The sequence below is a fragment of the Astatotilapia calliptera genome, chromosome 5, assembly GCF_964374335.1.
Source record: "Astatotilapia calliptera chromosome 5, fAstCal68.1, whole genome shotgun sequence".
Classification (NCBI taxonomy): Eukaryota; Metazoa; Chordata; class Actinopteri; order Cichliformes; family Cichlidae; genus Astatotilapia; species Astatotilapia calliptera.
Genome location: NC_137426.1, coordinates 33,813,665 through 33,820,290, shown reverse-complemented (window position 1 = coordinate 33,820,290; position 6,626 = coordinate 33,813,665).

The following is a 6,626-nucleotide window of genomic DNA, read 5'->3' as shown; positions in this document are numbered from 1 at the left end:
CTGCTCCAACCCTGTGGACCGGCAAAAGTGACCCGATATTGGCACTCTCTTACTTTGAGTGTGTGTGTTTTTATAAGTAGTTTTAAATCTTGTGATTCACAAAACAGCATCACAGTGAAAGAAGAACTGACTGCGTTACATTCAGTGCGGGAGCAGCGGCTTCGCTCATGCGCGATTCATTTGCAGTTTGGACGCATAGGTGTGAACATCTCCTGCCCTGCAGCTGGGGGAGGACTATCCTCCGCCTGTGAGTGCTTTGGCATGGGTGAGGTGCACCGTGTCAAAGCACCGCTGCTTGTTGAGAGTAAGAGCGATACGTGCTTTCACATCAAAAAGTTGTCATAAATAAGTCTCCAATAACACCAGAAAAAGTCGCCAGATTTGTCGCTAGTCGCTTTTTAGAAAAAACGTCGCTAAGCCGGCAACATTGCCACCAGGACACTTGACTCTAACAGGCTGTCCTCCACACTGTCTCATTCATAAAGTGCTCTACAAACCTGAGCGCTGCAGCTAAGTGATGTATTTTTCTGTTTCGATGCAGCTAGCCAAACACCAATCAAGCACTTACTGCTTAAGAGACAGAGAATGAAAGTGGACGTATATCCTTGATTTTAAAAAGATTGAGTAATCGATTCTGACACTAGTTAGCTAACATAGATGTAAATTCAACTGAACAACCAACTCAGTGACATCACCTTTTTTACTGGCAGAAGATAGTGCCATGCTCTAAAAACTTTAAACAGTTATTTTTTAAATTCAGCTTCACCAAGAGCGTTAAATCTACGATAGTTTTTTAGATCAGACCAAAGAAACTATGGTAGAAGTTTCTTTCAATACTTCTTGCCCTATTTAAGTCCTAAAAAACTGGCTATTGACTCCAGAAGGTAGTCATGTAACAAGAAAACTTTGCCATCCATCTTCACTACTTCTTCTTGCATCTACACCTTTACACCTGCCTCACCCTCATTCAGGTGAATTAGAGTGTGAATGTCCGCTTGACTAACGGTCGTTCCATTTTTCTACTCAAAGGCACCACCTCCACCTGTTTTCCAACTACTTCTTCCACTGATTTTAAAAAAGTAGTGTGCATCCATCCACCTATCAGACATTATAAAACTAGAAAGATGATGACAAGCCTCAGAAACTTTAACGACATGAAATTTAGAGTACAAAAAAATAAAGAACAAACTAAAATTAGACTCAAGCAATGATTTAGTCAAATCAATAAGTGCATGATTAAATATGTTTGGTCAATGATGTGATGGTAAAATGAGGCTGATAAGTTTTGTTTTGATGATTTACCCCCGAACCATTACTGATAGGGGTCAACCCACTTTAATTAATGATTAAATTAAAGTGTTTACCACAGTGGGCTGACGCTGTGTGAGGGGCACACATAACACACTCTCTCTCCCTCCCTCTCTCTCACACACAAAGTATTATTCAGTAATGAGTGAAAAAGAGGGAGTGAGAGTCAGAGAGATGGGCCCTCGAGGTGTTGACTACATGGGTGCTGACTTTAGCGTTTGTTGGCGCTCTCTTTCCCCACATTTACTGGCTGTGACTTCCTCTGTTTTTAGTGACAGAAACCACAACTATGCATGTGTTTATTTCTCAGCGTCACTCAGAAGCAAACAGTTTCCTCGCTAGCGGGAAGCAAGTGAGGAAAAACTTGATTTGTATGTGTCCAAAAGGCCTGTCTGTCAGCACCAAAAGTTTCGGTCTCCATGCACAGGTTGACAGGAGTGGCTTTGGCCTCGGCCCAAGTAATACCGAGTACAGTATGTATGCCAATAGGGATATTTTGAAGAACTAATTTTAACCATCAGGCAAAGGAACCAGGATATAAATTAAGTTCCGGGAAGATTGTTTTTCCACCTAAAAAGTCCCTGCTCGAGGCCTAGCAGTTCCCGAAACTTCACGAATTTGCTTTTAGTGGTGTGACATTCAATTCAATCACAAAGGTCACCTCAAAGCATTTGATATTGTAAAGACTTTGCAAAATCAGAAAGAAACCCAACAACTGCATAACCCCCTATGAGTCACATCAAGACACTTTATATTTGTAGGGTAAACCATACACTAACAGAGAAAAAAACAACAACAATCAAATAACTCTGTATGAGCAAACACTCGGGGACAGTAGGAAGGAAAAACTCCCTTTTAGCAGGAAGAAACCTCCAGCAGAACCAGGATCAGAGAGGGGAAGTCCTCTTCCTCGACCAGTTGGGGGTGAAGGGAGAGAGAAGAGAGCAGAAAGAGACAAGAAAAAAGGGCAAAGTATAAGACAGAGAACCACAGTTCAATAATTGCTAATAAAAAAATACAGTAATGGAGTTTAAAAACACAAGTTATTAAAAACGGTGAGTGAAGAAGAAATGCTCAGGGCATCATGGGAGGCCCCTAGCAGCCTACTGCAGCATAACTAAAGGATAGTGTAAGATTACCTCCAATCCTATACTATATACTAGTATAAACTTTATCTAAAGGAACATTTAAAGGCTAATGAGAATGCTGGTCTCTCAATTCCAAACTGACTGGATCCACAGTAGTTTGAAAGCTGAAGGCTCTGACTGCTGTTCTACTTTTCAAAACTCTAGGAACCACAAGTACTGTAAGCCAGAGAGTCAGGTACTCGGTTAGGATAATACAGTACTACGAGGTCTTTAAGATAAGGACCTGATTATTCACCTATGTGAGGAGAAGTGTTTTAAATACAATTTAACAGGGAGCCACTTAGTTGAAGCTAATGTGGGACAGATCTTTCTGATCCAAGATGGCGCCGCGTATGGATGCCCTGGTGCTTCCGTGCGTTACTTCTGTTTTGTTTTTGTGCATAACTTCTGTGTCTGGGCACTCCTCTGGATATTCTTACACCAGAGAAGAGCTTCTTAACTACAGGACTACAACACCTGTGGATTTACTTCCAATATTTGTCGCATCTGCGGCAGATTTACTGCAGACTCTGATCAGGAAAGTGAGACGCCGAAAGAGAGGTAAGCGAGCCGGCGCACTCGTGCGTCTGAGGAGACGTGGACTGCAAACTGCTCTTCCTGGGATCTTCCTTTCCAATGTACGCTCACTCAGGAATAAAATAGACGAGCTGGCCCTGATGAGAAGCATGAACAGAGACTTTGCCTCCTCCTGTGTCTTATGTTTTACGGAGTCGTGGCTCTGTGAGGACATCCCGGACTGCGCGCTCAAGCTGGAGGGCTTTCATCTGCTGCGCGCGGACCGGCAGGCCTCTCTCTCTGGTAAGACCAAAGGTGGAGGTGTCTGCTTCTACATTAATAGTGGCTGGTGCACAGATGTAACAGTGATTGCTCAGCACTGCTCTTCCTCTCTGGAATACCTTTTTATTCACTGCAAACCGTTTTACTCTCCGCGGGAGTTTGCTTCATTCATCCTGGCCGCTGTTTACATCCCGGCAAATGCGGATGCGCAGGCAGCTCAGTGCGCACTTGCGGAGCAGATACTGCACATGGAGCGGACATTCCCGGACTCTCTCATCATTGCTCTTGGGGACTTTAACAAAGCCAATCTGAGCCATGAGCTTCCCAAATACAAGCAGTATATTAAATGCCCGACCAGAGAGGAGAGGACATTAGACCACTGTTACAGCACGATCAGCGGGGCCTATCGCGCGGTGCCCCGCGCTTCACTCGGACTTTCTGACCACGTCATGATCCACCTGATCCCCACGTACAGACAGAGGCTGAAGCTCTCCAAACCTGTCGTGAGGACCAAAAAACTGTGGAGCAACGAGGCTGTGGAGGAGCTTCGCACGTGTTTGGAGTCTACAGACTGGGACACAATGAAGGCTGCTTCTAACAGCTTGGACGAGTTTACGGACACCGTCACCTCCTATATCCACTTCTGTGAGGACAGCATTGTGCCATCACGCACCAGGGTGAGTTATAACAATGACAAACCCTGGTTTACTCCTAAACTCAAAAAGCTGTGGCTGGAAAAGAGAAAGGCGTTCAGAAGCGGAGACAGGGACTGCTACAGAGAGGCCAAGTACAGGTTCACTAAAGAAGTGAGCGTTGCTAAACATCAGCACTCTGAGAAGATGCAGCAGCAGATCTCAGAGAATGACTCGGCCTCTGTGTGGAAAGGTTTTAGGAATATCACAAACTACAAGCCTAAAACCCCCCACTCCACTGATGACTTGCTCTTGGCCAACACCCTTAACGACTTCTACTGCCGTTTTGACGAGCCATCAGGCAGCCTTCACACCTCCAACGGCCCCAACAATAGAGACACTTTGGACACTCATTCCCCCACCTCTCCCCCCTCCACAGAGCCATCACCACCTTCAAACACTTCACCTACAACACCCCCCTCCTCACCCCACACAAAAGAGGATTTCACACCACCTCCTCCCACCACAACTCTTCATATTCATGAAGCAGGTGTGAGGAAGCAGTTTAAGAGTCTGAATGCTCGGAAAGCTCCCGGCCCAGACGGTGTGTCTCCTGCCACCCTCAGACACTGTGCAAACGAGCTGGCCCCAGTGTTTTCTGGCATTTTCAACTCCTCACTGCAGGCATGTCATGTGCCTGCCTGCTTCAAGTCCTCCACCATAATCCCTGTCCCCAAGAAACCTAGGATCACTGGACTAAATGACTACAGACCCGTGGCTCTGACATCTGTGGTCATGAAGTCTTTTGAGCGCCTGGTTCTCTCCTATCTCAAGACCCTCACGGCCCCCCTCCTGGACCCCCTGCAGTTTGCATACAGAGCCAACAGGTCGGTAGACGACGCCATCAACATGGCCCTACACTTCATCCTGCAGCATCTGGACTCCCCAGGAACCTACGCCAGGATCCTGTTTGTGGACTTCAGCTCTGCCTTCAACACCATCCTTCCAGACCATCTCCGAGGCAAGCTTTCCCAGATGAATGTGCCTGATCCCATCTGCCGGTGGATCACTGACTTCCTGACGGACAGGAAGCAGCATGTGAGGCTGGGAAAGAATGTCTCGGACTCCCGGACCATCAGCACCGGCTCCCCTCAGGGCTGTGTTCTTTCTCCTCTGCTCTTCTCCCTGTACACCAACTGCTGCACCTCCACCCACCAGTCTGTCAAGCTAATCAAGTTTGCAGATGACACCACCGTTATTGGGCTCATCTCGGACGGGGATGAGTCTGCCTACAGGAGGGAGGTTGAACGTCTGGTGTCCTGGTGCAGCCGCAACAACCTGGTGCTGAATGCCCAGAAGACAGTGGAGATTATTGTGGACTTCAGGAAGCACACAGCTCCACTCCCCCCCATCATCCTGACTGACACCCCCATCACCTCTGTGGACTCATTCCGCTTCCTGGGTACCACCATCACCCAGGACCTGAAGTGGGAGCCCACCATCACCTCTGTCATTAAGAAAGCCCAGCAGAGGATGTACTTCCTGAGGCAGCTGAAGAAATTCAACCTGCCAACACGGACGATGATGCAATTCTACACCGCAATCATCGAGTCCATCCTCACCTCCTCCATCACCGTGTGGTACGCTGGAGCCACTATCAGGGACAAACAGAGACTGCAGCGTGTTGTGCGCTCTGCTGAGAAGGTGATTGGCTGCAGACTCCCATCTCTGCAGGACCTATACACCTCCAGGACACTGCGGCGTGCAGCTCGGATCTCAGCTGACCCTTCTCACCCTGGACACAGTCTGTTTGACCTGCTCCCCTCAGGCAGGAGGCTCCGGTCCATTCGCACCAGAACCTCTCGCCATAAGAACAGTTTCTTCCCCTCTGCTGTTGGACACATGAACAATAACCGTATGACTGTTCCCACCACTAACACATGACCCTACGCTGTGTTCACTGCATCATTCCATGTTTGGCACTGATCACCACCTGCACTCATGTATATATCATGTATATATCTATCTATCTACTTAGCACTTTTAATTCTTATTCACATTTTTATTTTCATGTCTATTTAAGCTTAATTTATAACAGTATGTTTGCACTGAAGCACCGCAGCAATTTCCTAATGTTGTAAACCCGCTCAACATTTGGCAATAAAACCCTTTCTGATTCTGATTCTGATAAGCTATGTCTTTTTTGTCCTTGTTAGTACTCTTGCTGCAGCACTCTGATTTAACTAAATGCTTTTCAGTGATCTTTCAGAGTAAGATGGTAATATTGATTTACATTATTGATTTAGCCTTGAAGTAATAAATGCAGGAACTAGCTTTTCAGCATGTTTCTACTCTTAGAGATATTGGGCAGATGAATGAAAGCAGTCCTACATATTTGTTTAATGTGTCTGCCAATGAAAAATTACTCCAAGATTTCTCACAATGTTATTGGGGGCTAAGGTAATACCATTTGAAGTAAGTATCTGTTTAGATATTATATTTCTAAGATTTTTAAGCTGGCGTACAAGGGTCTTTTTTTTCTGAATTTAGAAGAAGGAAATAGAGGTCATCTAGGCCTTTGGGTCTTTAAGACATGCGTATAGTTTAAACTAGTTGTGTCATAAGGCTTCATGGATATAATGCATGCAGTGTTTTCTAATACCTAAGGGAACCATGTATAATGTAAAAAGCACTGGTCCCAGCTCAGAACCCTGTGGAACGCCGGGACTAACTTTTGTGTGTAAAGAAGATTCCCCTTTAT